Genomic DNA, 19,629 nt, shown 5'->3' on the forward strand with positions numbered 1-19,629 from the left:
TCATGCTCTGTCTCTCTCTGTCCCAAAAATAAATAAACGTTGAAAAAAAAAAATTTAAAGTCACAGCCCCCGACCCCCCTTCATCCTTCTCTAGAGCACTCACTACTCTGTAGAGTATATGTATCATTTATTTTGTTCATTGTCCTTTATCCTCTAGCATGTCAGCCCCAAGAAGGCGAGGTTTTGTCTGTTTTGCTCATTGCCATATCTATTCCAGGTCCTTAAATATTTGTGGAATGAAGACAAAATTTAAATTTTAATACAAATGTTAAAGCACCAGCCACCATCCTTACGGACCTCAGTGATCACCTGCTTACATCTAATATGGTAGTTTCCAATCTGAAAAAACTACTTCAGTATTTCAGAAAGATCCATTGTTAGACTGTAGGAGATATTTTTATCTTGTCAAGCAAGTACGGGCTTTGTGGAGGAAGGCAGCCCCCACGCCCTCCAGCTCTCATTCACCATTCAGCCCGGATTCCTCCTCCTTCCCCCTCATGGGACCCACTCAGACAAGAGGCAGATCAAAATTGACAAGCAGACCTCCCCATGAGAGGGGCTTCCCACGCAAACGGGGAGGATTTGAGAGGCGCTAGAAAGCAGGATGGGGGTTCCGCCTGGTGTGCGAGAGAGCCCGGAGGCTCGGAAAGTTAAACGACCTGTGAAGGGTCTCACTGCCATTTGGTGGTAGGGCTGGGACCAGAACCCAGGACGCCTAACTCTCAATCCTGTGCCCTCTGCTCCTCTTTAGAAACGGAATCTGGGATCTGGTCTGAGAACGGCTTCAGTTCCAAGACCCAGGACAGGGATCCCGGGGAAGTCTTGTGACATCCACAGAACCAGTGGAAGTCAGATCTTGCCAGGGGCCAGGCCTGCATATCCCCTGAAGGCTGTCATCACGCAGGGAGGGCCGTGTGTCCAGGGTAAGCCCAGGACCCACGCTGCCCTGCACCTCACCAGCACGCACCTCCAATCATGGAGGAGCCCCGTGTGGGGGCGTAGGCAGCTCCCCCTAAACATCCAGAGGATCCACGGTCATCATCAAGGTCACATTCAGAATGACAAGACATTTTTGGAGCTTGGAGGCTGTGACTTTGAAGTCATAGATTGAAATAGTGACCAAGTTCAATACCTCCTGCCTTTTCCCAAAGACCGTCCCACTCCCGTCCTATTCCGAATGCACATACCTGGCCAGAGCAGGCCTGGGTATTCCTTGACTCACATTCAGATCATCTCAGAGGCTGGGGGTTCTCGGAAGACCTGCTCCGTTTCTAATTCACATTATAACTCATATTATCTCACAGTCCTGTTTGCCCTGAAGCCTAGAGGTTACCCCCTAAAGGCGTTGGACCTAAACTAGCCCAGGCTTAAGGAGGTTTTGCAGTCCTGACGGTGCAGACTCTCGAGAGACAGTAAGGATAGTCCACTGCTTTCTCAGAATGGCAAACCCCTGTTCTCTGCCATCTGCCTCCAGCGGACAGCTGCCTCTTATGCCTGCATCCCTCCAGAGCAGGGCAGGAACCCGTATTGAGGGTGGGTAGTATGATCGGCTGCTCCGAACTCTAGGAGAGGAAAGACTTCCTCTACCCTCTTAGGTTCCGTACCCGGGGCCTGTACATTAACCTGGGGCCTCCCTTCCTCTACCCTCTTAGGTTCTGTACCTGGGGCCTGTACATTAACCTGACAAGAGACAGACTAACAGGGGGGAAAAGCACACAAATTTTCTGTGACAGTAATATTTTTCTGTGGCACAGGGGGCTTCACAGAAAGAAGTGACAGCCCCAAGCGTTTGGATCCAGGCGTTTAGATACCTTTTTCACACAGAGGGAGACGTTGCGGAGACGTGACAGAGCAAAAGAGTAAGGGACTTGTGGGCAGTGACTAGGAGATATGTGGGGGAACTAATGTGGGAGAGAAGTGAGGTTTCTCTGTACAGGCTCATCTGAGCGTCGGCTCCCCATCTCCAGTGATAACCATGTTCTCCACTTCCTGGTACAGGGAGGCCACCTTTCTCACCGGAAATGTATGCCCTTCGTTTAGGTAGAGAGGGGGAGGGCAGAGAGCCCTTCCTGTCTCAGCTGTTTCTCAAGTGCCTTCAGCTCAAAATACCCAATATGCCAAAGTGGTAGGGTCGGGGACAGCATGTTCTGATCCCCTTCAGGGCTGCGAAGCAAGGGCTGTTGGGTGTCTTGGGGACAGACTTTCACAGGTCAGAGGTAGTAGGAGTGAAATATCAGAAAGAAACTAAGCAGTCACAGTAGGGTTCCCCAAACCCTACTTCCCAGATGCAGCTTCTATGCAGTCTAATGCTACCATTTTGAGTTTGTGGGGTTTTTTTAATTTTACATGTATACATATATATATTTGAGAGAGACAGCATGTGTACCTGTGCACATGTGTGCAAGCAGGAGAGGGCCAGAAGGGGCGGGAGAGAATCCCAAGCAGGCTCCATGCTCGGTGTGGAGCCTGATGGGGGCTTGATCTCATAACCTGTGAGATCACGACCTGAGCCCAAATCAAGAGTTGGATGCTTGACTGAACCACCCAGGAGCCCCTGTTTATTTATCTCAAACCATAGCCACTGTTACCCAACTATAACTATCTCCTACTCTGTCTTTCCCCCTTCTCTCTCATTCCCTCTCATACACACACACACACACACACACACACACACACACACACCCCATCCCCTCCACTTAGGGAAGAGTTGGTAGCATTTCCAGATGAACCAGGAGGGAGGGGACATCGCTTTATCTTTGTTCCCCCCAGCTATTGTGGAAGGGTCACTGGAGAACCAGGTGATGATGCTGACGATGGAAGACACGAGAATAACCAGCCAAGCCAGAACGGAGAAGATGCTAGAAAAAGAGAAAACCCACGAGTGAGGGAAGAAGAGGGTGAAGCATGGAGAGTAGCTGTCCTAACAGCCGGGTAACCAAGCGCTCCACTCCCACCCCACGGGGCTAGAGCCTCGGGGACAATGGAGCCGGACATTCTGCACCTCGCTGTGCTTTTCTGCTGCAGGTCTCAAAGGGAGCTGGCTATTGTAAATGGATTTGCCCTTGGCCTCTGCATCAATCAGACTTGAGTCCTTAACATCTGCCAGCGGAAGCTTATGGCTGTCCTCACCTCCTCCCTGGGGAGAACCTCTGTGTAAATCACATGCCCGGACAACAGCAATGTTACCTCAATTAAGTGCAATTAAACGGCCAAACAACGTTCCTTACCGCACAATCTTGGAGCTGGCCCCTTAAACCTTGGGCATGGACATCATCTGCTGTGACCAGACTTTACTGATAGGGAAACTGAGGCCCAAAGGGGTTGGTCAAGGTCACGTAAGCTGCTGGGAACAGGGCTTGCGCTGGTTGTCGGGACAGCCCTCTTTCCACTACTCACACTGCCTAGAACAACTACATTTAATTTTAGTTCATCACACATTCAGCTTGCGCTTTCGAGGAATTTTATAGTCCTCACTCCATCTGTGCGTTTTGCCATTCTTGTAGTTTTCCCTTTATTCGGTGCTTCCCGTGGATCTATCTGTTGCGCTCTCCGTAAAAGAAGAGAGAGGTCCACGAGTTAAATCGATCGTCATCTGGCTGTCGTTTCGACAGTGTAGAGAGGCCAAAACATTCACAGCTGAGCGTACTCCATGTTACTCTGAAAAGCCAGTTCCAGATCGACGATCCACTTGGGGTAAGGGCAGAAAAAGATTTCTTCCAAGCTTTACCGCCACTAAGAATAAGGTCACCAATGTCAACGTACGGCACACGCTGTCACTTACAGAGGTACTGGGTTTTCCTTTTCAGAAAGGCTTCAAGTACAGGGAAGCCTATTTAGGTTGAAACCAACCAGTCGGAACGTGGTCACATGTGCATAACTGTTCAAACAACACACGTAATGAAAAGTTAAAGGTTCGGTTCTGAGGCTGCCCAGTCATGAACGCCCAGGGTGTCAAAGTGCAACAGGAACCATCCCTGCGGCCCTTGGTGCCTGAGGAGCACTTAAGGGGCCGTAACTGTGACAGCGTGGCTGCCCCTGGGACCCGGGAGCAGATGTGGGCATCTCTGTCACGGCATCGGTCAGAAGCCACCCCTCCCTGGCAATGGCTGCAGGGTTCTCAAAATGCCACTGGGCGTGAACGAATAAAAGAGCATCCCAATTGTCCAAATTAAGCACCCAACAGGTACAGATTAATAGTTGATTTCATCCACAAGTTGTGCGTCTCGGGGAAGGAGAGTACACAGCATTATTGTTTGTGGAGCACCTAACACAGAAGGGCATTTTATTTGTGTGCAGATACTGTGCGTACAGAGATGGCTATCTGTGCAGATAAATGCTTCAGGGGCTTTGAGCTTTAGGAAGATGGAATCTGGCTACAGTTTCTTCTCTCTCTACTCTCTGTGTTGCTTTAATCTTTTATACCCTTACAGAGGCCAGATGGAAATGGATGCTTCCGCTCTCCTAAGGTGTAGAAGTAAATAAGCAAATGAAATCTCAAGGATGAACACATGTTTAGTATTCTACATGCAGTAACTTGTCTTCCTGCTGCGACATACGTCCTGGCTCCTATGACGACAAGGCCACCGAGGACTCAGGAACGTAGAACGATATTTCGTGGCCTCCTACCGTAAGCAAAGCTCTGTGCGAGGCACCAAGGATCAGGCTTCCGGTAGCTCTGTGAGGCAGAGCTGCAGAAAGGACACTCTGGCCGGCCCTCCTAGTCTCGGCCCCGAACTGTTCGCCTCGACCTGTCCACAGACCCTGACCAGCCGTCTGTCCTCCGCACTCTCTCTGGCACTGACTTTATCATTTCACCTCCCGACTGCGCTGGCTCTCGAGGATGAGGCACACTGGGCCACCACCAAGGCCTTCCTGAGACAGGACTGGAGTTCCAGACCCCGCGCTTCCTGTTCACGTGAGGACCAGGTCCTCCCCCGAGCAGGCACCCAACCAGATAGGTTAGGGTTCTCCAGTCCCGGGGCAGGGCACAACTCTAACAAGGTGAAAGATTAAAGGGAGGCATGTCATTTTCACGCCTTTGCGGAGCGTGTGATCTCAGCAGGAGGGCAGACGCAACCACGTGAGTTGGCATGTTATCAAAGGAGTGATACAGAGGAGCCCAGAAGAGTGAAAAAAATAAATAAATAAAAAATAAAAAAAATGGAGGCCAGGCAGGGAAAGTGCCATAAAGGATAATGACCTTACACAAGTAGATGTCAGAGAAAAGAAAAGCATTCGTTCATTCATTCATTCATTCATTCATTCAATAAACATGGTTTTACATTTACCATGTGAAATAAGGTATAGGCTCCTTTCAGCGACCTCCAGGTAATATGTCAATTGCAACTGTGCACACGGCCGTCTACACCACGCAGACAACTGCAGAAGGAGATGAAGAACCATTGTAGGAGCCTCTACTTTCTCCGGACACGGTCTCCTTCTCCTTTCAACTAGCCTCCCAAATCCCAAGATCAACAGGGTTAAGTCTGGGTGTTATACACATGAGCCAAAGATGACCCATGTTGGCTCCTGGGTTGTTTATTTCTTCGCTGCACTCAGACCTGTTAGCCCAAAAGTCTGCTGGCGCCTAACTCAAATTCTTACACATCCCATTATTTTTTTAATAGCCCAAACAAGCAGATTTTTAGCTATTTACAGCCTGCTGGTTTTGCATACCTCACAAAACCACACCAAGCATCTGCTAGCCAATGACAAGATACAACCTTGTGGTTATAAACCCCAAAGCCACCACTGCCCTTTGGAGCTTCCTGACACAGACCAGCCCTGACACACTGGTGGACATCACCTAGCCACACGTGAGACCCTCTCCAGTTATCCTCTCCCCTGGAGTGACCCTCCCCTCCTCCCCTTCTGAAGAGGTAGGTACCCTCAACCCTCCCACTACACTCTGTGGACGGACTCCTGTTCTCGGGGGCACCACCCCCTGCACCCCCATGTCAACCTGACTGAGTATTGCCCAACAAAGGTTGCATATACTACTGCTACTCGTAGGCATATCGTCTTCCTTGATCAGTCCTGAGACCCCTCAAAGGCGCTACACCAGGGTGCCATATTTATAACCATGTCACCTTGTTCCCTGGCCTAGACTGATTGGAGGAGGGGCACACATCTGGCCCAAGCCTGGCCAATCAGATTATCTTTCTCAGGAAGAGAGACTTGGGATTCAGAAAATGGAAAATGGCAAGTCAGACTCCCAGGTCTCCTTATAATATATTTTCCCCCATTCTGAGAAAACTAAGTTTTTTTGAAGGGGTCTCTGTGACGTGGGTTTTTTTTTTTAATTTTTTTAATGTTTATTTATTTTGGGGAGAGAGAGAGAGAGGGAGGGAGGGAGAGAAAGAGAAAGAGAGAGAGCAAGCGTGTGCACAAGTGAAGGAGGAACAGAGAGACAGAGGGAGACACAGAATCTGAAGCAGGTTCCAGGCTCTGAGCTGTCAACACAGAGCCCGATGAGGGGCCCGAACTCACAAATCGTGAGATCAGGACCTGAGCTGAAGGCGGACACTTAACCGACTGAGCCACCCAGGTGCTCTGTGGGTCTCTGTGACTTGTAACAAAAACTTGTTAGACAACTGAAAAATAATGGGGCACCTGGGTGGTTCAGTCGGTTAAGTGCCCAACTTCGGCTCAGGTCATGATCTCATGGTTCGGGGGTTCGAGCCCCATGTTGGGCTCTGTGCCGACAGCTCAGAGCCAGGAGCCTGCTTTGGATTCTGTGTCTCCCTCTCTCTCTGCCCCTCCCCTGCTCATGCTCGCGCTCTCTCTCTCTCTCTCTCTCTCTCAAAAATAAATAAACATTAAAGAAAAAAAGTTTAAAAATGGTGGTCAGCTTTGGAATGGAGGGCAAGGATGGCTCACAGAGCCTTAAAAAACAAAAACAAAAATAGAAATAGAAAGGCCCAGCATAGAGACAGATGACTTTCAATCACTGGCAATCAGGGAAGAGCTCATATAAGAAACAGGAATTGGAATGAATTCTTCACAAGCAGCCATTCATAGAGATGTGAACAAGCATGGTGGGGCTGCTCAAAGGGACGGTGGGCTAGCTGGAGGAAATGGTGATGCTGGAGGAAGTAACTGAGGCCAGACAGCTCGGCTGAGCTCAGCTGGGAAGGCCTGTGGATGCTCAGGCGGCCAGCCACAGGATGCCGGGATACCTGAAGGAAAACCATGTTCTTCTTTCTCCAGAAGTTCTGAGGTGTCTGGGCCAATGCTGGGGTACAGTCCTAACTGTGCGGCTGAGGTGACACACTTCCATTCCTTCTGCCTCCCTTACCCTCAGGAAAGCTAGAAAACTATGGAGAAAGGGGTGTGAGATTTGCAAGGGCAGCTGGCTTCCAGAAGTACAGACCTATCACTGTCTGTGAGTGAGGAGACAGCCGTCCTAGGCAGCAGGGATCTGCTGAAGCCGTCTGAATGAGGCAGGAACGTGGAGGTTTATTTCATTAGGAAGTTCTGGCTGTAGGTGTTGAAGGTCGTATGGAGGGGGAGAGCCTGGGACCGGAAAGTCAGATATGAAGGGCTATGAAGTCTGTCCTGAGAAAATGAGACCAATGGAACGGACACGAGAGCACATAATCTCTCAAGGAACAGCAGGAGTCAAGACTGGAACTGCCCAGGGTAGGAGGGAGGCAGCAATGCCTTCACGGAAGGGGGTGAAGCCGAGGGAGACGGAAGAACCTAGAACCAGCGACAGAACTGTCACAGTCCAGGAAAGAGGAGGGTTTTGCTTTTTGTAATAACGGAGTAGTTACTAACAGACCAATCCTCTAGAAAATAACAACTACCGACCTTAGATTTAAAACCCAAGCAAATGAGCAAACAAACAAAAAACAAAAATACCACCTGAATGCAGTAGAAAGCAAAAACTACAGGGGAGTCTACCCTTGAAAGAAGGGGAAGGCGATGGGTACACTTGGCGTTTTTTAAGACTTGTCACTAGTCAGGGCCACATGGGGCTCTTAAAACATGGATACAACAAACCCCACGTATTATCGGCTTGAAGAACTAGAAGGCAGAGTCCAGTACAAACACAGCAGATATAAAGTGAGGGGTGAAACCCCATGAAGGAGAGAGTCTGAGAAAGGGAAGCCCCAAGTCTCAGGTAAAAACTCTACCTTGATCTGCAGCTCCCCACGTGGGGGGAAGATTACAAGCAGCCAAGCTAAGGCTAAACGAAATGTGGAGAGATTAGGCTACAGCCCACCACAAAAAAAGACAAGGGTTGGAATCAGAGTCAACTCAAGATAACTGCCTAATGACACAAGACAAGACAACTCAACATCTTTCAAGAATAACAGAACCCAGAGTCCCTACAATCTATCATTCATAACCTCCAGGTCATACTCCAAAATGTCTAGACATGTCAAGAAACAAAATATAGCTCGTACTCAAGAGGAAAGTCAAAAGCAATCAAAAAGACTGACCCCAAGATGACCCAGATGTTAGAATTAACCGATGAGGATTTTAAAAGCCTATTAAAACCATGCACGTGATACCTCAGCACAAAAATCAATACGCACGAAAAGCAAAATACACTCATAATGAACAGGAGCCAAATGAAACTTTAAAATTGGAAATTTAAAAATCTCCTGAACGGGCTTGAGAACAGAAGAGAATCTATGAACTTAAAGACAAAACAGACTTCTTCCGTCTATAAAACAGAGAGAAAGAAAGACTGGAAAAAATGAGAACCTTGGGGACCTATGAGACTATCCATGGTTAGCAATTAAAGTCTAAGAAGGAGAAGAGAGAACAGGGAGATAAAGAATGAGACACAAAGATTATCTGAAGATACAATTTCCTAAGTTTGGTTCAAGATATAAATTTTTAGGTGTTGAGGGGAGGAAGATGGGTGAAATAGGTGAGAGATATTAAAGAGCACACTTACCACAATGAGCACTGAGTACAGAATTATTGACTCACTACATTGTACACCTGAAACTAATATAACACTGTATGTTCACTACACTGGAGTTAAAATAAAACACATAACTTTAAAAAAGGCATACACTTTCATGTCTAAGAAGACCCAGGGGTGGCCGCCTGGGTGGCTCAGTTGGTTGAGCGTCCGACTTTGGCTCAGGTCATGATCTCACGGTTCAAGGGTACGAGCCCCATGCTGGGTTCTGTGCTCACAGCTCAGAGCCTCGAACCTGCTTCAGATTCTGTGTCTCCCTCTCTCTCTGCCCCTCCCCAACTCGCACTCTGTCTCTTTCTCTCTCTCTCTCTCTCTCTGTCTCTCTCTCAGAAATAAACATTTTAAAAACATAAAAAATAAATAAAAAGATGATTCAGGGGCACTTGGTGACTCAGTCAGTTGAGCATACGACTTCAGCTCAGGTCACGATTTCACAGTTTGTGGGTTCGAGTCCCACTTCAGGATCTCTGCTGACAGCTCAGAGCCTGGAGCCTGCTTTGGATTCTGTGTCTCCCTCGCTCTCTCTGCCCTTCCCCCACTCATGCTCTCTCTCTCTCTCTCTCTCTCTCTCTCAAAAATAAATAAATATTAAAAAAATAAAAAGACCCATAAACACCAAACAAGGTACGTACAAAGAAAGCCATGGGTACATTCATAGTCAGACTTTGGTGGGGGAAAGGGATTAAAAAAAAACAACAACAACAACCAGAAACAAAACATGGTGGATGTACTCAGAAGGAGTGGAAAACCCATTAGAGACAGAAGACCAAAGATAAAGACGACAGGAGATTTTTCATCAGAAACAATGCAAGTCACAAGACAGTGGAGCCACATAAAAAAAACTGTCAAATTACAATTTTAGATCTAATGAAAATGGTTTTTAAAACCAAAGTAATATAAATACTTTTCCAGACATACAAAAACTAAAAGTATTCACTGCCAGTAGATCAGCACTATAAAAAGTGTTAATGGAAGTCATTTAGGCAGAGGGAAAGTGAGTCAAGATGGCACTCTGGATATACACAAAAGAATGAAAAGCACCAGAAATGATAACTATGTAGATTAATATAAAAGACCTGTTCCTTATATTTGAATCTCTTTAAAAGGCAATTGATTTTTAAAACAAAAATACTCGGGGCGCCTGGGTGGCTCAGTCGGTTAAGCGTCCGACTTCAGCTCAGGTCACAATCTCGCGGTCCGTGAGTTCGAGCCCCGCGTCAGGCTCTGGGCTGATGGCTCAGAGCCTGGAGCCTGTTTCCGATTCTGTGTCTCCCTCTCTCTCTGCCCCTCCCCCATTCATGCTCTGTCTCTCTCTGTCTCAAAAATAAATAAAAAACATTAAAAAAAATTAAAAAATAAAATAAAATAAAATAAAATAAAACAAAAATACTCACAATGAATTGTGGGGTTTATAACATAGAAGTAATAAAGCGTATAGGACACCTATAGCACAAAGGCCAGAAGTAAAGAAATAGCAATGTACTCTTTTAAGATTCTTGTACTATACATTAATAGTAGGATATAACTTCAAGGTTGACCATGACAATGATGTATACTACAAATGCTAAAGTAACTACTACAATAATACAAAGAGTGGGTGCCTGGTTGGCTCAGTCTGTACAGCACATGACTCTTTTTGTTTTTTAAACATTTATTTATTATTAAGAGACAGAGAGAGACAAAGCACAAGCATGGGAGGGGCAGAGAGAGAGGGAGACACAGAATCCGAAGCAGGCTCCAGGCTCCGAGCTGTCAGCACGGAGCCTGATGTGGGGCTCGAACTCATGGACCGTGAGATCATGACCTGAGCCGAAGTCAGACGCTCAACCGACTGAGCCACCCAAGCACCCCCAGCATGCGATTCTTGATCCTTGGTTGTGAGTTCGAGCCCAAGACTGGATGCAGAGATTGCATAAAAATAAAACCTTAAATAAAATAAAAAATAAAATAAAATAATACAGAGATATAGGTATTAAGTAGACAAAAAAGATTAAAGAGAATCAAAAAGGAACGATCAATCCAAAGGGAGGCAGAAAAGAACAAAAGAGTAATGAGAGTAATAAAGGGCTGATTGGACAAACATAAAACAAATAACTGGGGTGCCTGGGTGGCTCAGTTGGTTGGGTATCCAACTTCGGCTCAGGTCATGATCTCACGGTTCATGGGTTCGAGCCCCACGTTGGGCTCTGTGCTGACATCTCAGAGCTGGAGCCTGCTTCGGATTCTGTGTCTCCCTCTCTCTCTCTCTGTTCCTCCCCTGCTTGCACTCTGTCTCTCTCTCTCAAAAGTAAATAAAGATTTTTAAAAAAAAGTGTTTTCTCTAAAAAATAAAATAAAAAATAAATAAATAAATAAATAAATAAATAAGTGGGTGATTTAAGCTCAACTAGACCAATAATTATATGTAAATAGCTTAAATATTCCATTCAAAAGACAGAGTGTCAAATGAGAAAAAACATAAGATCAAACTACATGTTGCTCACAAGAAACCCACTTGAAATATAAAGTCACAAATATAAACAACTATACTATACTAACGTTAATCTAAAGACAGTAGAATGGTTCTATGAATTGCAGACAAAGCGGATTTCAAATCATAGAATGTCACCAAGGTAAAGGAAATAATTTCATAATGATAGAAGGGTCAGGAAGACATAACTACCCTAAATATTTAGAGCGTGGGTGGCTCAGTCAGTTAGGCTACCGACTCTTAATTCCACGCTCAGCGTGGAACCTCTTTAGGATTTCCTCTCTCCCTCTCTCATTCTGCCTCTCCCGCCACTCGTGAGTGCACTTTCTCTCCCTCTCAAAAGCAATCAATCAATCAATCAATCAAACATGAAGAAAAGTGATAGAACTGCAAGGAAAAGTAGACAAATCCACAATCATAGATCTCAGCAACCTTCTCTTAAAAACTGATAGGTCAACAGAAAATCAGTAAATATAGGAGACTTGAACAATAGTATCAACAAAATCGATGTAATGTCAAGAGCAGTACACCCAACAACAGAATACTACCCATTCAAGTGCACACAAAACATTTACCAAGATGGTTCACATTCTGGGCCATAAAACATATTAAAAAATGTAAAAGGATTCAAGTTATACAAATGTGTTCTCTGACCATAATGGAACTAAATTAGAAATCAGTAACAGAATGCTATTTGAGAAATTCCCAAATAATTGAAAAATAAAAATAAGTATCTCTAAATAATCCATGAGTCAAAGAAGAAATCAAAAGGAAAATGAGAAAGTGTTTTGAACTGAATGAAAATGAAAACAACATATTACAATTTGTAAAGCAGAGTAAGAGGAAAATTTAAAACACCAAATTAACATCAAACAAAACTTGTATTAATTTGTACAAATTAACATTTGTGTTAAACAAAAAGAAAGGTCCCAAATCAACAATTTCAGTGTCTTCTACCTTAAGAAACTGGAAAAAAAAAGAGCACATGAAACCCAAAGCAAACAGAAGAAAAGATATAATAGAGAAAAAAAATCAAGTGAATAGAAAACGAACAAAAAATAGGGAAAATTCAATGAAACCGAAAGCTAGTTCTTTCAGAAGTTCAGTTAGAACTGATAAACCTCGAGGCACTTGGGTAGCTCAGTAGGTTAAGCATCCGACTGATTTCAGCTCAGGTCATGATCTCACGGTGAGTTTGAGCCCCACACCGGGCACTCTGCTGTCAGTACAAAGCCTGCTTCGGATTCTCTGTCCCCCCACTGTCTCTGCCCCTCCCCAGGTCATGTACATGCACGCTCTCTCTCTCTCTCCCTTTCTCCCTCTCAGAAATAAATAAACATTAAGAACTGATAAATCTCTAATCTGTATTAGAGGAAAAAAGGAAGAAAAGACACAAACCAGGGATATCAGGAATAAGAAACATCAGGAATAAGAAAAGTGATGTTACTACAGTCTGTAGATATTAAAAGTATAATAAGTGGACATTATGGACAATTTCATGCCAATACATCCAATAATTTAGTTGACAAATTTCCTGAAAGACACAAATTAACAAAGATCCATGATAAGGAAACAAATAATCTGAATAAACCCACAGCTATTAGTAAAATTGAACTTGAGGCTAAAATCTCCCTTCAAAGACTCCAAGCCCAGATAGTTAAAGTGGTGAATTCTACCAGAATTTTAAAATGAAAATAATACACAAACACTTAGGAAATTGAAGAAGAGAGAATGCTTCCCAATTTATTCTATGAGACCAGAATCACTCCAGTACCAAGACCAGACAAAGATATACAATGAAGGAAAACTAAACGCCAATATCTTTCAGGAATATACATGCAAAAATTGTTAACAAAAAAAAAGTTTGGGGTCCCTGGGTGACTCATTCAGTTAAACGTCTGACTCTTGATTTCAGCTCAGGTCATGGTCTCTCAGTTTGTGAGATTGAGCCCCCTGTGCGGCTCTGGGCTGACAGCACAGAGCCTGCTTGAGATTCTCTCTCTCTCTCTCTCTCTCTCTCTCTCTCTCTCTCTCTCTCTTTCTCTTTCTCTCCCTCCCTCTCTCTCTCTCTGTGCCGCTCAGAGAGAGCTGCTCATGTTCTCTACAGCTCATGTTCTCTTTCTCTCTCAAAATAAATAAACTTAAAAAAAAAGTTTAACAAATCTAACAATAAATGTAAATGATAATACAGACCAAGTGGAGTTTATTCTAAGACTATAGGGTTGACTTAACATTAGAAAAATCAATTAATATAATTCACCATAGTAACAACTAAAAATGAAAAGTCATATGATCATCTCAGTAAATATACTAACAACTAAAACAGAAGTCACATGATCATCTCAGTAAACACAGAAAATGTATTTGACAAAATCTAATATCTCTTCTTGGTAAAATCTGTCAGCAAACTAGGAATAGAAAGGAACTTCCTCAGCTCAATAATGAGTATCTATAAAAAAGAGGGAAAAAAGAAAACCCTAAATCCATAGCTACTATCATACTTAAAATAAAAGACTAAATGCTTTCCTCCTAAGGTCAGGAACAAGGCAAAATTTTCTCACCACTTCTATTTAACATTGTATTGGAGGTCTAGCCAGAACCATAAGGCAAGAAAAAGAAGTAAAAGGTAATCAGATTGGAAAGGAAGACGTAAAACTGTATTTGTATAATATGATCATCTTTGATGAAAATCCCAATCTACAAAAAAAAAATTCTAGAAAAAGCGAGTTCAGCAAGATAGCATGATACGACATCAATAAACAAAAAGCAGCCATATTTATGTTGGCAAACAATCAGAAATTGAAATTTAAAAATATAGAATTTAAAATAACATAAAAACATCAAAATACTGAGGGATAAATCTGCAAGACTTGTGCAAGACTTGTATGCTAAGAATTACAAAACATTACTGACAGAAATTAAAGACCTCAATCAACAGACAGACCATGCTCATGAAGACTCGATACCATTAAGATACAAATTCTCTTTAACTGATCTAAAGATTCAACATCATGCTTTTTTGTAGCAGTTACCAAGCTGATTAGCAATTCATGTGTAAGCACAAAGGACCCAGAATAGCCAAAACAATAAACTACTGGGCAAATTTGGAGGAATTTCACTACATGACCCTGAGATTTATTATAAAGCTACAATAATCAAAACAGTATGGTATTGACATCAAGATAGACAAATAGATCGATGGAACAAAACTGGAAATAGACTCACACATATTTGGTCAATTAAGTTTACACACAGGTGAAAGTAATTTTGTAGAGAAACAAGTTCGTTCCAACAAACGGTTCTGGAACCATTTGAAATCCATATATTTAAAAACTGAACTTCAATACATACCTTGTACCACATACAAAAATTAACTCGACATGAACCACAGATCTAGATGTAAAACTAAACAGCTTTTAGAGAAAAACAAACGAGAGAATCATGCCAGGCAAATAACCTCTCAGATATAACACCAAAAGTGCAATCCATAAGAAAAAAAATAACTGATAAATTGGACTTGAAAATTTAAAAATGTCTGTCCTTCCGGGACGCCTGGGTGGCTCAGTCTTAGGTTAAGCATCCGACTTCAGCTCAGGTCATGATCTCATGGTTCATGGGTTCGAGCCCCACATTGGGCTCTGCGCTGACAGCTCAGAGCCTGGAGCCTGCTTCAGATTCTGTGACTTTCTCTCTCCCTACCCCTCCCCCGCTTGTGCTCTGTCTGTCTCTCTCTCTCTCTCTCTCTCTCTCTCTCTCTCTCTCTCTCAAAAATAAATAAACATTAAAGATACTACCACTACATACGTATTAGAGGGGCTAAAATGTATAAAGATTATACCACGTGTTAGCAAAGATGTGAAGCCACTGGAGTTCTCATTCACTGGTGAGAACACAAAATGGTACAAACAATTTGGGAAACATTTTCACAGCTTCTCAAAGATTACACATTCCGATCTTAGGCATTTACCCAAGAGAAACGAAAGCATAGGACCGTACATGTATTTGTACACACATGTTCACAGCAGCTTTCTTTCCGGTAGCCGTAGACTGGAAACAACTCAAATGTCTACCAAAAGGTGAATATGAAACAAGGTGCGATATGCCCATTCAATGGAATACTACTCAGCAATGAAGGGGATTGAGGGGTAATACCTACTGTATGCATGTACACATCTTACATACGTGGAAGAATCTTAAAATCATTACGCTGAATGAAAGAAGCTAGCTATGCTCCCTCCAAAAGAACATATTATGTGATTGCACTTACCTAAAACTCTAGACGGTGCAAAGTAATCTGAGCTGACAGATGGCAGGTCAGAGGTCGTTGGCCTACTTGATGGGGGTGGGGAAGGAGGAAAGGAGACATTACAAAGGAGAAGGAAGAAATTGTTGCAGGTGGCAGGTATCTTCATTATCTTGATTGTTAGGATGGGTTCACAGGTGTATACATACGTCAAAACGTATCCAAATGCACGCTCTGAATATGTGCAACATATTGTATATTGAGTATACCCCAATAAAGGTATTTTTCAAAAAGATTACCTTATATCTTAAGACAAGCTTCTCAAAGTTTCCCACCAAAGAATCCGTAGAGAGTAAAAGGAATAAAACCCTGGAGTCTGGGGAGACAACCCACACAGCAGCCAGCCATAAAACCCAAATTTCTTTAAGTCTCACTCTAGACCTCAAAAATCTGTACACGTTACTTCCTAGTTCATAAAAGGTCTGTTGAATCTAAACGATGTTTAGGGGCACCTAAACATTCAGGGGACAGCTCAGACCCTGCTTCGGAGTCTGTGTCTCCCTCTCTCTCTCTCTGCCCCTCCCCCACTTGTGCTCTGTCTCTCTCTGTGTCTCAAAAATAAATAAACGTCAAAAAATATTTTAAAACAAAACCATAACGTTTAACATTAATTACTAGTTAGATTGTGCACTTCCCGCCACCAATCTTCAGATTAAGTAGATACCGCCACTGTTTTCTTTGTGACATTGCTTACTATTAAGAGGAATACAAAATATGTTTACACAATTGAGCCATCTAGATGCTTTTACTGTCTTTCCCTACTGCCGCTCTCTGACCTTAGTCCTCTTCGTTTCACTTATAATTACTGAAAACTCGGGCAAAAAATATATTTGCCAATGTCAGATACTACTTTCCTCTTTTAAGGAAGTACCACCCAAGAATTCCAAATGTTTGCCATTTAATCGATTTAAAAGAAAAAAAATACATTAGACTCTTCTTTTATCCAGGAAGGGAGCTCTTTTGGTTCTGAAAAACTGAATAGTGTAGATATTCCAGAAAATATTTGCTTGTTGCTGTTTACTTTCCACTGGATTAGACAGTGCCTCAGGGTTATCATTATGAACTTCAGGTTTTACTGTATCGTCCCGTGGCTGTCGAGAAAGGTGGAAAAGAGGGGGCACCTGGCCAGCTCAGCCAGTGGAGCATGGGACTCTTGATCTCAGTGTTGTAAGCTCGAGCTCCACGCTGGGTGTAAAGATTACTTAAAAAGTCTTAAAAGAAGGAGGGAGGGAAGGAAGGATGGGAGGGAGGGAGGAAGGAAAGAAGGAAAGGGGGAAGGAAGAGAGAAAGACGGGGAACTTGCAGTGGACTGGCCCCAAACAAATCTCCCAGATCTACAGGCTCATCTGTTTACTCCAATCTCTCGGTATTTCCAAAATTTGTTGGCAGAGTATACAATGAATGAATCTGATTATTTCAGCTTGCTTTATTATGATAAGCAATTTGTAATATTATGATGCTTTTTAGGTAAGTGGTTCTAAATAAATACACCTGTCATTTTCTCTAGAATTAACGGACTAATTAAAAATTATATTCTGGAATGGTACAGAATTGAACTCGTCTAAGCAAGTTCAACCATGGTCAGGTTGACCTCAGCTTGCCAGAGAAGATGCTGTGAGGTATTACCAAGTACCAAAGAGTTCTCATTTCTTTATGACTTTCTCTTTCCCCTTGCCTCAGTGCTTGTGAAAGCTCAATACTACCATCAGAGCATTTACAGTGTTGCAAGTAATTTGCAAGTTACTTAATGCAGGGCTTCTCAAATGCAGGACCTTGTTAAAAATGCAGGTGCAGCTCAGAGCCTGGAGCCTACTTCAGATTCTGTGTCTCCCTCTGTCTCTGCCCCTCCCTGCTCACGCTTGGTCTCTCTCTCCCTCCCTCTCTCTCTTAAAAATAAATAAACATTAAAAAATTTTTTTGAGAAAAAAAAAAAGGGAAGAAACCTTTCAGGTGACTCTGGTGTTCAAGAACCATGGGCTTAGAGAATAAGGAACTGGCTGCAGTGGGTGAAAATCAGCGAAATTTCCAAAGGTCTGCAGTTCTGAGAGAAAGCCATGGAAACTTCAAGAAGAAGCCTAGTTATAGAGGACTATTTTAAACCAGAATGTGTTGAAGCCTTCCAAGAGACATCATCAGTTCTAATTTTTTTTTTTAAAGAAAGAAAATACCCTGTTAAATATGCAAACATAAAAGCTTTTCTGTTGACAAGGTACAATATATACCTACCACCAACATAATCATCGGTTCCGTTTTCACATGTTTATAATAAACATGTCACAACCATATTTTTTTTTAAACCCTCTTCCCTTTCCAAACTCCACGATTCAAATTAGAACACATAAAGCTACATCTATTCTTAAACTTTACAAACCTAGGTAACGCGTAAGAACATTAGGAAGCGATCGGGAAAAGACAACACAGCACTGATTTACGGCGGCAAAACGCAAGTCTATCAGTTGGGCAAAAAATATGTAATTAGGGGATCTTCTTTATAACAAGGTTGGAAGGCTGATGGTACCCCACCATTTCCAGTGATAACCCAAGGAGGATGAGGTAAACCGGATGATTATTTTGAATAATTCTGGCCCCTACCTACAGAATTTTTTTTTTTTTTTAATCACCGTTGCAGGCACCAGATAACATCCTGCACATGTGGGTAACAAAGACTCAAGAGCTCTATTAGATTGAATCACAGAGGAGGCTGATATGCCAGAATTCAATAAAAATGGGGGAAACTGGAAAAAAAAAACTAAATTTTTATACTCAGGCTCCCCTTAAGGTCATATAGAGAATGGAAAATATATAAAAATTAATATCTACAAAAAGGGCAATCCAGAACATAAACAGGCATTGATCACACCATGGTGCTTCGGGCCACATGAACTTGAAGACACACAATTATTCTCATGTCTGTGCTTCATTTATCTGTGGCTTGGACAGCAGCCACACAACACCAGTCTTCACGGGCCACGATTTAGTCTCTTCCAGCGGCTCTAAGAAAAGCATTCACCCCAGCACAGAGCTGCTCTGAACTGCCATGCCTCTCAAAGTGTGACCCGGGGCTCAAGGCCATCAGCATCCCCTGGAAATGCCATTTGTGAGAGACGCAGCCCCTCCCTGCACCTGTTGAATCAGAATCTGTATTTTAACAGCACCCCCAGATTTGAGGGCACATGCCGTTTAATGAGCACCACTACAGCCCCCTTTTTGTCTCTTGGATCCACCTGGAGACCCCCTACCCCACCCCACATTGTGACTTCCCAACTTTCCTTCCGGTTGGTGAAGTAAAGACTCCCATTCTCGGGGCCTGGGTGGCACAGTCGGTTAAGTGCCCAACTTCGGCTCAGGTCATGATCTCATGGCTTGTGGGTTCGAGCCCCGCATTGGGCTCTGTGCTGACAGCTCAGAGCCTGGAGCCTGCCTCAGATTCTGTGTCTTCCTCTGTCTCTGCCCCTCCCCCACTCGGGCTCTATGTGTGTCTCTCTTTCTCTCTCAAAAATAAATAAACGTTAAAAAAAAAAAATTTAAAGACTCCCGTTCTCAGTCATTCCCTGCTAATATATTGGCTTGGGAAGCAGCTGCCTGCAGGGAATTAAATGTCCTTTAGCAAAGTGTATCTTATTTTGGAGTAGAAGACCGATGGGACAGTATTACTCCTATTTTCAAAAATCAGGCTCATAAAAGTTTAGTGAATTATTGAAGGTCAAAGCTTATCGTTAGCAAAGTACTAACTAAAAACCACATTTCTTCTTATTTATGTTACACCATATCGTCTGCAAGTCCCTAGAAGTCCCAAACCAGAAAGAAAAGCTCCCACTTGAGTGGTTCTGATCATCTGGCCTATAATCAAAAACATAGTTCTATTTCTTTCTTTTTCTTCCTTCCTTCCTTCCTTTTTTTTTTTTTTTTCAACAG

At 43.3% G+C, this 19,629-nt stretch overlaps 1 protein-coding gene across 3 annotated transcripts in view; it reads right to left on the reverse strand.

Moving 5' to 3' along the window:
• The window catches only part of FOXN3 (forkhead box N3), a 403,882-nt gene that overhangs the window by 308,022 nt on the left and 76,231 nt on the right, over window positions 1-19,629 (reverse strand). The window lies entirely within an intron of this gene.

Source organism: Felis catus, chromosome B3 (genome assembly GCF_018350175.1).
Source record: "Felis catus isolate Fca126 chromosome B3, F.catus_Fca126_mat1.0, whole genome shotgun sequence".
NCBI classification, from domain to species: domain Eukaryota; kingdom Metazoa; phylum Chordata; class Mammalia; order Carnivora; family Felidae; genus Felis; species Felis catus.